General features: G+C 37.2%; 1 pseudogene across 1 annotated transcript; it reads right to left on the minus strand.

Moving 5' to 3' along the window:
* Positions 1 to 11,999: 11,999 nt before the first annotated feature.
* On the minus strand, positions 12,000 to 12,410 carry LOC108514102 (small nuclear ribonucleoprotein Sm D2 pseudogene; annotated as a pseudogene). The gene has a single exon (XR_001881103.1). The product of XR_001881103.1 is annotated as a small nuclear ribonucleoprotein Sm D2 pseudogene (transcript).
* Between the last annotated feature and the right edge of the window lie 5,437 nt (positions 12,411 to 17,847).

A 17,847-nucleotide genomic window follows, 5' to 3' on the forward strand; every position in this document is an offset into this window, starting at 1 on the left:
TAATTACCCTCAAGCACTTACTATTTGAATAAGTAGTTGCTTGAGCGACACATTTCTACCCAAGGAGATGAGAGAAGATGAGAAAAAAATAACACACACTTTCTTCCTTTGTCTACATATTTGGTCTAAAGTTACTGGGAACATCTTCATCCCATTACTTTTGAGAGTGTGAAAATGTTATGATTGCTCCTTTACCCCTTTCTGTTCTTCTACTCTGGGAATATTAATAGAAATGTTTCCTCTCTTCTCTGTTCTGAGCCTAATTCACAGCCCAGAACCATAACTCACAGACATAATTTGAAGCTATCTACTTTCTTTCAAAGTGCCATTGTCATTTTATCCTGGACACAGGCTAGATTTTTGTGAAAGTAATAATATAGATTTATAACTCAGCAATGTTTTCATCTGTGGAATTATTTGGTCAACCCAAAGTTTGGGGCAGATAAAGGTAGAAATTTCATTTCAAACAATATCTATAACTTAAGCAGGTAATATCTATAACTTAAGCAGGGTAAACATATTTCCAGGCAAAACAAAACAAAACAACTAGATTAAAATAAACCAATAATCAGACTTGATCTGATGAAAATTGTATTTGTTCGGTGATACTTGTTCTCCTGGTGACAACTGAATGACAATTGAAATGATGGAGAATATTTCTTTACTGTAATGATTATATTAAATTAATTCATAATGTTTGCTCAATAACATTGTTTGCATATACTCCCATGGCTAGGAAAGTGCTACCTAATTCATTTTTCACATATCAAAATCTGGTAACTTGATATCATTATATTATCCTCCCTAGAGATGCTGATGGGGTCTGATCCCTCTCTCAGAGGGAAGAAGGAATGAGAACAGTGGGTGACACCAGGCACCATATGTTCGGCAATACCTACAGCACAGTAGGCACAATGGGCAGAGGTGACCGTGTTCATGCCACATCTCTTCATTGTTAGGGGATATAATAAATTTTATGTTCACCCATTTTACTTATTTTCCAAGTATTGTATTTTCTCATATGCTTTTCTAAAAAAAAAAAAAAAAAAAAAAATTGTGGCACATTAGAACATACTCCCATCTTCTAGAGAAGCCTGCAAACCAATGGAAGCATTTTGGATTATCTGACAGTGTCTAACAAAACATCTGATAAAAGTGTGCTGTTCTTAAAAGTCAGTAGGTCAAACAATCAATTGAATTTGATGCCAAATTTTAAGATAAATTTTCCAACAAATTACAAGAAAAGGGTGTATGTAAGGTGGAGTGGAGATTTCTCCCATGTTACAAGGCCAGTGGATTCGAAAAATGACAATTTCTACTGTTAACCCTGCTCCTGGCTGCCTTTCTTCAGCAAATTTAATCTCCTAAGGGACCTGCCAAACAATCAACAGGAAAAAACTCAGGAGATGCTATTTCCTGGGAACTAAACAAAGATTTTGGAATGACATGCCTTGAGTCCTCACCCTAGGTCTGTCAAAGAGCTTCATATGCCACTGTTCACGTGTTCCATTTTCTAGTTTTTGAAAATCAGAATAACTATGTCATCGCCCATTCTCAGCACTCAATTAACAATGAAAATGTTATCACTCAAATGCTATCATTCCGTCAATAATGATAATCATAAGGATTTAAAATGCGCTAATTCAATTTAAGGAATGAATTCAAGGGAAGAAAATGCCAAGATTTTTTCAATGTGAGTTAACAGCGGTGCAGACTGTATAATGCCACACTCAAAAGGTGTGGGCTGTGTTTATGCTTCAGTTACATTTTCACTAGACAAATACAATTTCCCTGCCCAGCTTTTCATTCAAGTGGTGACTCCTAACACCTGTGAACAAATGTGCTTTGCCCTGCTAATGCTGATAAAAACTACAAATCTGTCTCCTTCACCGTTGATCTACAAATGGAAGCTGAGTGCCACATGCTTCGTCTCACTGTAACCTTAAGGGAAAAGCAGCAGGGCTGTTAGCAGAATTTCCTAGACCACAGAAAGTTAATATTAATTCAAGCACTTTAGGAAAATTTTCAAAATTTATTTTCTTCTTCTTGATAACATTATAGAAGATTCTGATATACTGATACTTTGAGGGGTTCAGGACTATGGCTTACTAGGAATGAAATTTATTAAACAGTCACGTTAAATGGTCAGCCATCTTACACTCCCACTCCCAGTAGCTTTAAAGATTTGCAATGCAGGGAGAAAATTAGACCAATCTAGCATCTTGCCACAGTATTTTTTTTTTTTTGCAATATGGGACTTTAGTTATCACAGGTCAAAATGCCATCTTGGAAATAAATGGACCTTGAGTATGTTTTAGAGGAAGGCATTGAGTTAAATACTCATCTCCATTCCAATTAGTCTGTATGAGCCATTTAAAGAATAAAAGAGATGAGCACATTTATTTTTGGTTCCACAAAATTCTGCTTTGTGACTTGTCTCAAGATTTGCATATTTTTATAGAGCATGTTAGGCAAAGAAAGCACTGTGCTATGGGCCGTGGGAATAATGGTGACTAAGACAGCATCCCGCCTTCAAAGAAGGTGTTATCCTTTTGAATATAAGCTCCCAAGGGCAGGAGTCTATTTGATTCATTGAGAGCCTATAATACACCCTCAATAAATAGTGTGAAACCAATGAATAAATGGTGGGGTGGAGTGGGCGGTAGGAGGTGTGGACACTAATGTATACAAATGCCAGCAGCTACATTGGAAAAAGGTGGGTACTTTGGACTAAATGTTTGTATCACCTCAAAATTCATGTGTTGAAGGCTAATCCCCAATGTGATGGCATTGGGAGGTGGGGCTTTTGTGAGGTAACGAGGTCAGGAAGGTAGAGCACTCAGGAATGGAATTAATGCCCTTATATAAAGAAGAAGAGACACAGGTTCTTTCTCTCTGTTCTCTGCTATATGAAGATACGACGAGAAGATAGTCACTTGCAAACCAAGAAGTGGGCTGAGCTCTTACCAGACATCAGATCTATCCACACCTTACTCTTGGACTTCCCAGCCTCCAGAACTGTGAGAAAAAGATGTTTGTTGTTTAAGCCAACCACTCTATAGACATTTTTTACAGCAGCCCAGGCTAAGATGGAGAAGGCTGTGCTAAGTATGAACTAAATATTCCAGTGGTCAGCCACATATTCTCAATGAAGCCACTGCTGCTGGGAAAACTCATACACTGGGGCAAGTTTTTCATGAAAATCCTTGAGGCAAAGTCTAGGAGTTTCCTTCACCACACCCATATTCAGAATTTGCTTTCTGAATGGCATTTGCTGGGTGCCTGATGAATTCAGAGAAATGTAATGAAGAGAGATGCTGTTCCCACCAGGAGTTTTCAGGCTCTGAGCAAAGGTGAGGCAGGCTCAGAACTACAGAAATGGATGTGCATATGGTTTGTGTGTATAGAGGAACATGATAGCTGTAAGCACCAGAGTTGCAGTAAAACTTCTGAGTCTGAATTTTAAAACACAAACCAAAAAGGCAGGAGTATCATGACATGAATGTATCATAACCCTGAAGACACAGATGACATGTGAACTTCGATCACTCATTCTGTTCCAGCCACTTTAGACTCTGCATGTTCCCCAGCATAACAAGCATCCTTCCTCAGGGCCTTTGCACTTGCTGTTCACTCTGCTTGATGCACTTTTTCCCCAAATATCTGCAGGGCTGCTTCTCCTACCTCTGTTGGGCCTTTCTTCTAATGTTACCTTCCCAGAGAGGCTTCCCTAGTTACTTTGTTTGATATCACAACTTCCACACTCACCCCTTGTTTGCTTTCTTTTTCTCAATAGCACTTTTCACCATCTGTAGTACCATATGTTTTACTTATTTGCTTATTTATTTTTTTAGTCTTCTCTGCTAAAATATAATCTCCATGAAGGCAGGGTTTTTGTCTGTTTCTTCACCTAGTAGCACCTAGACCTGTGCCTAGCCTAAAACAGGCACTGGCCAAATATTTTTGGAATGAGTGAATGAATAGAGCTTGGATCCAGAAAAGTACATTTTATAGGTCTTCATGCCAAACCCTGACAAATGTGTTCATAAAAACCCATCATGAACATGCAGATGAATGCATTTATATAGGTGCAGAGGTCAGAAAGAATATCCATTTCCCCGGCCTAATGTTGTTATGCAGAGGGACTTCTGCCAGGGTAACCCACCTTTTCCCTATGCCTTACTCCTGCAGGCTAATTTGGTTTGAGTTTGGTTGGCATTTCTGAGCATGTTCACTGCCTTTTCGGACTCCTTTGTCTTTGGAGGATGCCACAGGACATGGGGGCTCTGATTCTCTTGCTCCTGAAATGGAGTAGACCTTCGCTGTCCAGCTCTGTTGGTGACTGGGTGAGTGTTTCATTGATGAGTGAAGTATTAGGGAGATTTCTGGGCCTCTAATCAAAAGCCACATTCTCTCACCATCTGTCTGACTCCTGCATCTGTTTTTCCATTGATTCCAAATTCAGAAGATGATAAAAAGAGATGTTATATATTGACTAGTTAACAGCTCCAACAGGAAGATATCCATCAAGATGGAAAGATTACACCTAGGGAAGTGGTTCACATGGTAGCCCAAGAGATTGCAGAGGGAAGAGTCTGGGAGAGCACAATTGAACTGCAAGACTTGGCTCTGCCTTTTGTGACATTTGTTTTGCTTTGCAATTTCAACAGTATTTTACATGAGCTGGATTTAATATAAATGATGAAAATGTAACACTACCTACCATGTACTGAAATGCAGCAAGTTTGCCAGTACAATAGGTACTGATGCCCCTACCTATCTTATGGTGAAGAGTTAGCACAGTGGGCCCAAGGAAAGCTTCCAAGATTCGTTGATACTCACCAATTCCAAACAATGTGGCAGAACTCTAGCTGACTGATAAATAAGAACAGAAGAGACAGCACTATGGTGCACAGGAGTTTGGCATGAGGCAAGGCTTTGGGGAGATTGAGATTTTAATCCACAGAGTCAAAAGCTGCAGCTGCTGCTCCAAATCTTGCTTTGGTAATAGTTGCACAGATAAGCAGCTGATTGGGTCCAGACAACTCTGGGCTGGCTCCATCTTACATGACTGCCACAAACAGCCACAGGAGCATGACAAATCACAACACTAGCGTTGTACCCCAAAATACATTTGTACCCTAAGGCACAAGAACTGGTTTGACTTACAAAACTGATCTTAGAGTTGGGATCAAAGCTTTTCTACCACTCTACTATGAGTTCATGATCAACTACACTCTTTTTCTTTCCTAATCACCATCTGCTACCCTGCCAAGGCCAATTTTTGTTCACTTTCACCACAAGATTCTATCTATGGCACCCTACCTAGAGCCTTCCACCCTCTTACAAAGCCAAAGCTATAGAGCACCATGATTATAACACAAGTTAATGATTTTCCAAAGTTGTCATAACAAAAAAACATAACATTGCTTTCCCCAGTAGGATTTAAATCAGTGCTTTCCAACAGAAATATAATTCAAGACATGTGTATAATTTAAAATTTTCTAGGAATTACATTCAAAAAGTAAAAATAAGCAAATAAAATTAATTTGACAATATATTTTATTGAACATAGTATATGCAAAATATTATTTCAACATAAAATCAATGTAAAAATATTTTTATTTATTTATTTATTTATTTATTGAGATGGAGTCTTGCTCTATTACCCAGGCTGGAGTGCAGTGGCACAATCTTGGCTCACTGCAACCTCTGCCTCTCAGATTCAAGCGATTCTCTTGCCTCAGCCTCACAAGTAGCTGGTAATACAGGCACTCATCACCACGCCCAGCTCTTTTTTTGTACTTTTAATAGAGATGGGGTTTCACCATGTTGGCCAGGCTAGTTTCGAACTCAGGCAATCCACCCGCCTTGGCCTCCCAAAGTGTTGGGATTACAGGTGCGAGCCACTGCACCCGGCCAATGTAAAAATTATTTATGAGCTATTCACATCTTCAGAAACTGGGCTGTATCTTATACCATTTCTCATTTTGGATGAGCCACATTTCTATTGCTCAGTAGCACAGATGGCTAGAGGCTACTGCATTGGACAGGGCAGAGTGAGGTGTTACCTCACATTTTTGGGGGGACTGGGAATTGGGAATGATGGGCACTCTTAAATAGAGTGAGAGATGCTTAGGGATATGAGAGGGGAGGGTGATAAACCAGGATGGAAATGCTTGAGGACCAATGTAATGAAATGAGGTCTTTTATTTTATTTGCTTTTAAGGAATTCCATATCGTGTTTGTTGCCAAAGGTTATCTGACATTAGGCAAAGTAATATGTTGAGCCTCAGTTTTATCATGTATTATATGGTAACAATAATAATGTAAAACAATAATATGATAAAAATAATCATGATATGTAGCTCACTGTATTGTTGTAATGAAAAAATACATGGGAAAGTGAAACACTTCACACTTTAATAATTTATTTTGTGACATTTTGACTGTTTTGTTTTTTTAAATTGTATACATTTAGGAGGTACAAGTGCAATTGCCATACAAGAATATATTGTTAGCCGGGCCCGGTAATCCCAGCACTATGGGAAGCTGAGGCCAGCGGATCACCTGAGATGAAGAGTTCAAAACCAAACTGGCCAACATGGTGAAATCCCATGTCTACTAAAAATACAAAAATTAGTTGGGCGTGGTGCTGGGTGCCTGTAATCGCAGCTACTCAGGAGGCTGAGGCAGGAGAATAGCTTGAACTCAGGAGGCAGAGGTTGCAGTGAGCTGAGATCATGCCACTGCACTCCAGCCTGGACAACAGAGCAAGACTCCGTCTCAAAAAATAAAAATAAAAAAAAAAGATATATTTTTAGTACTGAAGTCTAGGTTTCAATGTCACCATCACCCGAATAGTGTACTTTGTACCAATTAAGTAATATCTCATTGCTCATGCCCATCCTTCCTTACTTCATATTCTTAAAAAGTAGCTCTATTGAGGTGTATAAATGTCAAATATATTTGACATTCAACAAACTGCACATATTTAAGTGTACAGTTTAATACAGTTTGATATATACATATGCCCATGAATAAGAAAATGCACATATCACCCCAAAAGCTTCCTCATGCCCCTATGTTATCTCTCCTTCCCAATCCTTCCTTCCACTTTCCTTGCCTCCCGTCTCAATCCCCAGGCAACCAACAGTCTGCTTTTTGCCACCATGAATAGTTGGGATTTCTTTTGGAATTTTATACACATGGAATCATACAGTGTATACTTTTTGTTTTATTCTTTTGGTCTGGCATTTTAAATGCAAAATAATTATGTTATGATTCATCCATGTTGTTTCAGGTATCGATAGTCCATTCCTTTTTATTGCTGAGTAGTATTTTCTGTATTAGTCGGTTCTCACACTGCTATAAAGAACTAAATGAGACTGGGTAATTTTTAAAGAAAAGAGGTTTAATTGACTCACAGTTCCACATGGCTGGGAGGCCTCAGGAAACTTACAGTTATGGCGGAAGGCGAAGGGGAAGCAAGTATCTTCTTCACATGGTCAGCAGGAGAGAGAGAGCAAAGGGGGAAGTGTTACACACTTCTAAACAACTAGATCTCATGAGAACTATCACCAGAACAGCAAGGCGAGAAATCTGCCCCATGATCCAGTCACCTCCCACCAGGTCTCTCCTACAACATTGCAAATTAAAATTCGACATGAGATTTGGGTGGGGATACAGAGTCAAACCATAGCATATTTCATTGTATGTATGCCACAATTTGTTTATCCATTCACCTGTTAATGGTCATTTGAGTTGTTTCCAGTTTGAGGCTATTATTTATTTACTTATTCAGGCTGTCACTCAGGCTGGAGAGCAGTGTCACGATCATAGCTCACAGTAGCCTGGGCTCAAGTAATCCTCTAGTCTCAGCCTCCCAAGCACATACCCCTGCATCCAGCTAATTTTTAATTTTTTTGTAGAGACGAGGGTCTCACTGTGTTGCCCAGACTGGTCTTGAACTCCTATTCTCAAGTAAGCCTCCCGCCTTGGCCTTCCAATGTGCTGGGATTACAAACATAAGCCACCACACCCAGTGTGGGACTATTACAAATAAAGCTGCTGTGAACATTTGTACACAAGTCTTTGTATGAATATATGCCTTCTTTTCACTTAGTTACATATTTAGGAGTGGAATGAGTGGTTTATATGGTTAGGTGTGTGTCTTAAGAAATTGCCTCACTGTTTTCCAAAGCAGTTGTACCATTTAAAATTCCCACTGGCAGTGTAAGTAGTGTATAAGAGTTCTAATTCCTACACATCCCTGGCCGCATAAGATGTGGATGATAGTTTTAATTTTAACAATTGTAATAGGTGTGTAGTAGTGTTTCACTGTGGTTTTAATTTGCATGTCCTCATTGACTAATATTGTTGGACCTTTTCATATGATTATTTAGCAGCAGTATATTTTCTTTGGTGAAAGGTCTGTTCAAATTATTTTCTCTTTTGAAATTGGGTTCTTAAATTGTTTTTTGAGTTTTAAAAGTACAGTATATATTCTGGACACAGTTCTTTTATAATACATACAATCTGGACGGATTTTCTAGCAGTCTGTGATTTATCTTTTTATTCTCTTAACCATATTCTTGAACAGCAGATTTTAATTTTGATGAAGTCCATTGTACTAATTTGTTCTTTTTTGGATCATGCTTTTGGTATTGTATCCAATAAATCTTTGCCTAATCAAAGGTCACAGAGATTTTCTCCTAGATATTTTGTAGATTTAGCTTTTCCACTTAAGTCTGTGACCCATTCTGAGTTAATTTTTATATATGTTCCAAAGTGTGAATCAAAATTATTATTATTATTATTTTGCTTAAGGATATCCATCATTGGTGGAAAAAGTGAGTTTTCTTTATGTGTATATCTATTTCTGGACCCCCAACTCTGTTCTTTTGATCTGTTTGCCTGTATTGTGGTCAATACCTCAGTGACTTGATAATAAATTAGAAGTATTTTGTCAATTTCTATATAGCTTTCTAAGATTTTCACTGGGAGTATGTTGAATGTATAGATTAATGTGGGGAGAATTGACATGTTAACAGTATGGGTCTTTGATGAATGAACAGGCTATATCTCTTCATTTAATTAGATCTTTAATTTTTCTCAGCAATGTTTTCTAGTTTTCAGTGTACAACACTTGCACATTTTTGTTAGATATATCTATACATATAGACTTTATTAAATTTAAATTTCTAATTGTTCTTAGTATATAGAAATGTAACCAATTTTTACATAAGTTATTTTGTATCCTGAAACCTGGCTAAACTCAAACTTGCTTTTTTTTTTTTTTTTAAGATTCCACCAGATTTGCTACATAGGTCATTATGTCTTTAGAACAAAGCAGTTCTACTCCTTCATTTCCATTCTTGATGCCTTTCTTTCCTTTCCTTGCCTTCTTACATTGGCTATAACCTTAAATGCAATGTTGAATAAAAATATCAAGACCATCTTTACCTCTTTCCTGATTTTAGAGGGAAAGCATTCAGTCCTTCACTATTAAGTATGATGTTAGCTGTAGACTTTTCCATGAATACCCTTTAACAGATTGTGGAAGTCTTCTTCTATTTTTAGTTTGCTGGGAGTTTTAGTTAGGAAAAGATGTTGGAACTGTCAACATCAAATGAATTTTCTTTAAAATTTTGGTTTTAATATGGTGAGTTATATTGACTTATTTTCAAATGATAAACCAGCCTTGAATTCCTGGAATTAACTCCACTGGATCAGGATATATTGTCCATTTTATGTAATGTTGAATTTGATATGCTAAAATTTTGTTTAGAACTTCTATATCTGTGTTCATGAAGCATATTCGTCTTTAGTTTTTTTTTTGTTGTTGTTGTTGTGTTAAGAAAACTTCACATAAAACCTACCCTCTTAAATAAGTTTTTAAGTGTACATAGACTATTGTAAACTCTAAACCCAACGTTGTACAACAGATCTCCAGAACGTGTTCATCTTGCATAGCTGAAACTTTGTACCCACTGAGCATCAATTCCCCATTTCTTTCCTTCCCAGACTCTGGCAACCATCATTCTACTCTCTGCTACTATGAATGTAATCATTTTAGATACTTTATATAAGTTGAGTCATGAAGTATGTGTCCTTCTGTGACTAGCTTATTTCACTTAGCATAATGTCCTCCAGGTTCATCCGTGTGGTCACACATGACAGGACTTTTTTTAAGGTTGAATAATATTCCATGGTGTATATACCACATTATCTGTTCATCAATTGATGGAGATTAAGGTTGTTTTGATGTGTTGGCTAATGTGAATAATGCTGCAATAAACATAGGAGACTGAATATCAATTTGAGATTCTGATTTCAATTCTTTGGGATATATGCCAGAAGTGGGATTACTGGATCATATGGTGGTTCTATTTTTAATTCTTTAAGGAGTCTATATACTGCTTTCCATAGCAGCTGCACCATCTTACAATCCCAACAACAGTGCACAAGGGTTCCAATTTCTTCACATCCTCACCAACATTTATCTTTTCTTTTTTTAATAATTGCCATCCTAACAGGTGTGAGGTGATATCTCATTTGCATTCTCTAGATGACTAGTCACATTGAGCATCTTTCATATACCTGTTGTCCATTTATATGTCTCTTTTTGAGAAATGTCTATCTAGTCTTTTGTCCATTAAAAGTACTTTTTCTTGCTATTGTGTTGCAGGAGTTCCCTATATACTTTTTATATTGACCTTCTATCAGATATATGGTTTGCAGACATTTTATACCATTCGGTAGGTTGCTTTTCCATTTTGTTGTTTTCTTAGCTGTGCAGAACTTTTTAGTTTTATGTAGTTCTACTTGTCTATTTTTGCTTTTGCTGCTTGTGTTTTGCTGTCATATCTAATAAATCATTGCTAAGACCAATATTATGAAGTTTTCCCCAACGTTTTCTTCTAGGCATTTTATAGTTTATGAATTTGTAAAATTTTAGGGGCTGAAAAATTACATTTAAATCTTAAATCAATTTTAATTGATTTTCCTGTGTAAGGCAATGGTCCAAAGTCATTCTTTTGCATGTATATATGCAGTTTTCCCAACATCATTTGCTGAAGAGATTGACCTTTCCCCACTGTGCTTTGTTGGCACCCTTGTTAAAGATCAGTTGACTGTATATGTATACCTTTATTTCCAGGCTTTCTGTTATATTGGTCTATAGATCTTTTTCATACCAGTACCATACTGTTTTAATTACTGTTGCTGGGCATCCTTTCTTAGTCCTAATCTTAGAGGAAAAGCTTTCAGTTATTCACCACTGAGTACAATGTTAGCTGTGGGCTTGTCATTTATGGCCTTTATTATGTTTTGGCAAATCCCCTCTATACTTAGCTTTTTGATAGTATAATTATTTAGTTATAGTATTCATTATATTACAAAAGTTTTGAATTTCATCAAATACTTTTTCTGCATCTATTGAAATGATCACATGATTTTAAAATTCATCATTCTGTTAGTGTGATCTATCATATTAATTGATTTGCATATGTTGAGCCATCCTTGCATCCCAGGGATAAATCTCATTTGGTCTTAGTGTGTGATCCTTACATTTCTAAGAATCTACCCCTTTCTTAAAGATTATCCAATTTGTTGATATATACTTGTTCATAACTGTCTTTTATGATTCTTCCTATCTCTTTGTATCAGTTGTAATGTCTCCTCTTTAATTTCTGACATTATTTGAGATTCCTCTGTTTTGCTAGTCTATCTAAGGGTTTGTCAATTTTATCTTGTTAAAACATCAACTCAGTTTCACTGGTATTTTCTACAATTTTCTTTTCTTTTTTTTCCTTTTTTTTGTTTGTTTTCTTGAGGCAGGGTCTCTCTCTCTCTTTTTTTTTTTTTTTTTTTTTTTTTTTTTTTTTTTTTTTTTTTTTTTTTTTTTGGAAAAAACACAGAGCTTTATTATTTTCGACATCAATGGCAGCGGTCTTCATAGGACAGGAGAGTGAGTTCTGTCGATGGATAGGCAGCCCCTACTTGCCAGCAATGAGCGGGTTCTGCAGGACCACGACGACCGAGTCCTCGCGCAGGAACATCTTGGGAGATGTAGCGGTCTTTGTTGACTGGCTTGGATTTCTTCTTTCCCTTGCCGCTCTTAGGGACCTCAGTCCACATCTCCTTCACGTTCTCCAGCACCATGTTGCAGTGCCTATCGAAGGCCTTCACCCGGCCCAGGAGTTTCTTATTGTTGCGACAGTTGATGAGCACTTGGGTGTTGTTCTTGACTGACTGCGTGAGCACAGAGAGTGGACCCGTGTTAAATTCCTCCTCCTCTCGCTTCTGCAGCTCCTCTGGGGTCATCTCACTCTTGGGCTTGTTGAGGAGGCTCATGATGGTCACTAAGCTCTCCGTTCACTCCCGTTTCCTCCGCGTTGCTGCTGCCTGAGGAGGGGGCAGGGTCTCTCTCTCTGATCCAGGCTGGAGTGCAGTGGCACGAGCACAGCTCATTGCAGCCTTGACATCCTAGGCTGAAGTGATCTTCCCACCTCAGCCTCATAACTAGCTGGGACCACAGGCAGATGACACCATGCCTGGCTAATTACATTTTTTTTTGTAGAAACAGAGTCTTGCCATGTTGCCCAGGCTGGTCTCAGACTCATGAGCTCAGGTTATCCTCCTGCCTCAACTTCCCAAAGTGCTGGGTTTACAGGTGTGAGTTGCCTTACCTGACCTCTATTCTTTATTGTGTTTAATTCTGGTCTAATCTTTAAGGTTTTCCTCCTTCTGCTAACTTTGGGTTTAGTTTGTTCTTTTTTTCTTGTAATGTCTTTGTCTGGCTTTGGTATCAGAGCAGTGCTGGATTCATGGAATATGATGAAGATTATTCCTTTCTATGGAATTTAAATGTTTTGTAGAATTCACTAGCAAAACTATCTGGACCTGTGGTCCTGTGGTTTTGGATTTTTTGTTTTGGGTTGTTTTATGTTTGTTTGTTTGTTTTGGTGGTGAGGTTAGGGAGGTTTTAAAGTACAAATTCTCTTTCTTTAATACGTGCAGGGATATTCAGATCATCTTATCTATTTCTTCTTAGGAAGCATTGGTCATTTGTAACTTTTGAGAAATCCTAACCCATTTCCTCTAACTTGCCAAAATTATTGGCATAAAACTGCTAATAATATTAGCTTATTTTCCTTTTGATATTTGTGGAATATGTGGTGCTGTCATTCTCTTATTCCTGATACTGGTAATTTGTGCCTTTTCTTCTTTCTTTGTATGCTCTATTTTGGATAGTTTCTACTGCAGTACATTCAAGGTCATAAATCTTTTCTCTTTTCTTTTACAATGCCTAATCTACCATTAATTTCAGACATTGTTGTTTTCAGCTCTAGTAGTTTGATTTGGTTCTTTGAAAATATATACATATCCCTTCTATGTCTTTGTCTAACTTTTAGAAGAAATGGGATATAGCTTTAAAAAAGTGTTTTAATGTCTTTGTATTATAATTCTATCATCTATGTCACTTCTGAATCAGTTTCAATTACTTAATTTTTTTGTTCCTAATTATTTGTTATATTTTCTTGCTTTTTGACATACCTAGTCATGTTTCTTCCAATTTCAGGCATCTTGAATTTTACTTAGCTGGGTGCTGGATGTTTTTGTATACCTATAGACCTTCGTAAGCTTTTTTCCTTCCCTGGGGTATGGTTACATCATTTGGAAACAGTTTGATCCTGGAGGACTCATATGGTTAGGCTTCGTGTCCCCACCTGAATCTCATCTTGAATTGTAATTCCCATAATCCCCACGTGCCAAGGGAGAGACCAGGTGAAAGCAATTGAACTGTGGGGTGGTTTCCTCCATGCTGTTCTCGTGACAGTAAGTGAGTTCTCATGAGATCTAATCATTTTATAAATGTTTGGTAGTTCTTCCTGCATTAATTCTTCTTCCTGCCACCTTGTGACGAAGGTGCTTTGCTTCCTCTTCACCTTCCACCATGATTGTAAGGTTCCTGAGGCCTCGCCAGCCATGCTGAACTGTGAGTCAATTAAACCTCTTTTCTTTATAAGTCACCCAATCTCGGGCAGTTCTTTATAGCAGTGTGAAATTCTCTAATACAGTGACTTAACTTTTAAAATTTGTTAAGTGGGACCAAATCTGTGCTTAATTGAGAGCTAATATTTCTGACTAACAACGCAAGACCCTTATTAATACTCTGCCCATCATCCTCTAAATTATGAGGTTTCCTTAGACTGGCTGGTGGTTATAGACACTATTTCTGGTCTTGTGAGAGTACTGACTAATGTTCCTTCTAATCCTTTCAAATGGTTCATTCCTGGGCCATAGGTTGTTTCATTACATGTGCTTCTCAGTACTTTGCTAAATATTCAAGAGTGTTCTACTATAGTTCTCTATAGTACTTTTGGTCTGATTCTTTGTTCTGTGAATTCATGTGGCTTTGGTCTTCCCGATTTTCAATAACTCTGTCTCAACTCAGAGAGCCTACTGAGTTCTGCTTAGGTTTTTACCTTCCTGCACTGCAGACCTGAAACTCTCTTAAGCTATTAGGCTGGGCAATCATAGGACTCACCTTGCTTGTTTCTTATCTTTTAATGATCAGTATTCTTTGTTGTCCATTGTCCAGCAAAGTGAAACTATGATCTCATATGTTTTGTCCAGTTTTTTGTTTGTTTGTTTGTTGTTGTTGTTCTTATAGGTGGCTAGGTAAATCCAGCCCATACCCTTCCATCTTGGTTGGGAACAGGGGTTCTCCTTCCTTCTTGCAACAAACATCTATGTACCAAACAATGTGATTTTCCTTAGAACATTATAATATCACTTTTGCAGTGGTTGAAAGAAAAATATTATTGTTGATAGAGTGGGCCAATAGAATGCACAATCAGCTATTGTGATCTGGTAGTAATACCAAAATGCTTTTAAAATAAAGAAATCAGAGCTTAGTTATCTATAATATTGATTCTAAAAGGTTATGACTCTTCACGGAACATAACCCAGGCTCCATCTTATATTTCTTCATATACTAGCTGTGGGACAGTGTGTTACACTAGCTGTGGGACACAGGTCTCCAGGCCTTCATTTTTTCATCTAGAAAATGGGGATAATTATAGCAACTCCTCATAGGGTTCATAGGGATAAATGAAATAGCATCTGCAGTACTATTAGATTCAGGCCTAATGCAGAGTAAGTGCTCAAAAAGATTAGAAAATATTTAACATATCTTTTTCTTTTAAGTAATAAAAAGTTACCTTCTTTAAACTTATGGCGTACTGCCTGGTATATGGGGTACTGCCTGACACACACACACACACATATATATATATATATATACTATTATTGAATGTCCAAAATGGTCTACATTCACTTTGTCTTTAGCCCTCACCCTTCAAGATTACACATACACACACACGCACACGCACACACCCTCTTCTTTTCTTTTATGTAGACTTAAGAGTAACTGTGGCTGGGCGTGGTAGACCACGCCTGTAATCTCAGCACTTTGGGAGGCCAAGGCGGGCAGATCAGGATGTCAGGAGATCGAGACCATCCTGGCCAACATGGTGAAACCCTGTCTCTACTAAAATATAAAAAATTAGCTGGGCGTGGTGGTGCATGCCTGTGGTCCCAGCTACTCAGGAGGCTGAGGCAGGAGAATTGCTTGAACCCAAGAGGCAGAGGCTGCAGTGAGCTGAGATCACACCACTGCACTCCAGCCTAGCAACAGAGCGAGACTCAATTAAAAAAAAAAAAAAAGAGCAACTGCCTTGTTTAGTTTATCATAATAGTGATATTTTAGTTGTAGGCATCCAATTTCAGAGTTGGACATGCATTTAGTGACCATCTTATCTAATTACTGCTTTGAATGAAATTGCAATTTGGAGAAAGCAAGTGACCCGCCCAAAGTCATAGAGTTGGTTGCTGATGAAAGTGGGTCTCCAAATTTTCCATCCAGGTGCTCTTTCCACAAAACAGTGTTACCTCTCTTTCTCATTCTCTAGGCCTCTTTCAGTTCTGGCAAATACTTTGATTGACCAATAGGAATTTCACAGAATATTATACATGAATTTCTACGAAAGTTCTGTATCAGATTTAAAAACTTATTTCTCCTGTATGTGTGTGTGTGTGTGTGTGTGAGTGTGTGTGTGTGTGTGTGTGTTGTGGAGATGGTGGGAGTGGGAGAAATGGGAAAATCTAACCAGATGCAATGTGACCCAAATTAGTTGTTACAAAAGAAGACTGTAGACTGGCAGACATAAAAGATTCCCGAGTCCATCTCACTCATTTTATAGCTAATAAAATTGTGAATTTGGAAATTTAAGTGACTTGTCTTAGTTTGGAATTTGAGTAAGCTAAATTTTGGTCTGAAATACTTTCCATTAAACACACTGTCTGTTGTTTTTAAATAGTGTGTAACTTCTTCTCGGATAGTTAACATGGATGATTATAATAATGTGTGGTCACTATGTCAAAATTTCTATAATTTCTTAAAAGAAATTCTTTGAGAAGTTTAGATCACCACGTAACTTTAAATATTAACACTATTAGTTATTTACACTTTTTTCCCCTTTACATTTAACATACATCAAGAACAACAAAAATAGTTCTTAAGCTTAAGCTTTGTGATCGTAGTATCTACAGAAATAATAAACAGAAAATGTATCTAGAATTACATTTTGGCTTTAGGATATGTTTGTAAATAAGACACATTTTTTAAACTTTATATATGTTTTTACAACATTCAGATCATCTTGCAATAGAAGTATGAATTTTATTACATCACAGATGAATACGATGTGAATACAAAATTGGATGCTGTTTAATCTTAGACAGTCTGGTTTTTAGAATAATTATGTGACTGAAATTCCATGAATAATGATAATTTGTTTGGTAGTGGATCGATTATTTTTTTTTGAAAATGAATCCATCATTTTCTTTACAGTGCCTGATTCTTGGATCCTTCGGTATAAATTTTTGGTACAGCACATGGGGATTTAGCTATGTGAGTCCCATTAATGTGAATAGGAGTTTTGCAGCTAGCTCCATGAGCTGAGCAGTTGCTTTTTAATGTTATTTTAATATTTAATGGTTATTGCAGGGCTGTCAAGCTGGGACTGTTTCAATGAGAGAGATTTCCAGAACTTATGAGAGAGATTTTAAACATCTATTCAGAGCATATTGCAATATCCTTTATTAGAAGAGGAAAATTCTTTAGAGAGAAACTTCCCAATTCAAAAGAGTATCTCTTTAATTGTGGCAAATTTGAGACTGAGGTAATACCTTTCTTATTTTTATTAGAATTATCCAAAGAATTTATTAAATTGCTTTCATCAGGTAAGTTAGATATTAATTTTGTGAAGTTTTAGTATTAGAGTGAGGAATAAAGGTGTTTTTATATTTGTGTTTTGTTAATGGTCATTGTTTTCATCATTAATTTTATATAATTTTAAGTTAATTGGTACTCTTGGTTTTCTTAAAATTCTGTAGGCAGAATTTTCACAGATTATTGTATTTGAAGAGACCTCCATGAAGAATCAGCAGTTTTATTACAAGGTAGATTATTTAATCATTTCAGAGAAAGGTCTCATTATAATAAGGAACACAAGGCTGCCTTCCTCTCACTGGGCATCTCCCTAAATGCCTGGTGGCCCTCAGGAAGTCAGTGCATGTTTAAGTATTCTGGAAGAGTGGGAACATCTGGGCTTCAGTCCTTAAAGAAAATACCACATATTATTTTGATCAGTTCTAATAAACATGACTTCTTATGTCTGAGGTAGCCCAAGAAATCAGTCGAGGTCACCAGGGAGAAGTTGTGGAAAGACCCAGATCAAAAAAAAAAAAAAAAAAAGAAAAAAAAAGAATACCCGT

The sequence above is a fragment of the Rhinopithecus bieti genome, unplaced genomic scaffold (genome assembly GCF_001698545.2).
Source record: "Rhinopithecus bieti isolate Rb0 unplaced genomic scaffold, ASM169854v2 scaffold_33303, whole genome shotgun sequence".
Taxonomy (NCBI): domain Eukaryota; kingdom Metazoa; phylum Chordata; class Mammalia; order Primates; family Cercopithecidae; genus Rhinopithecus; species Rhinopithecus bieti.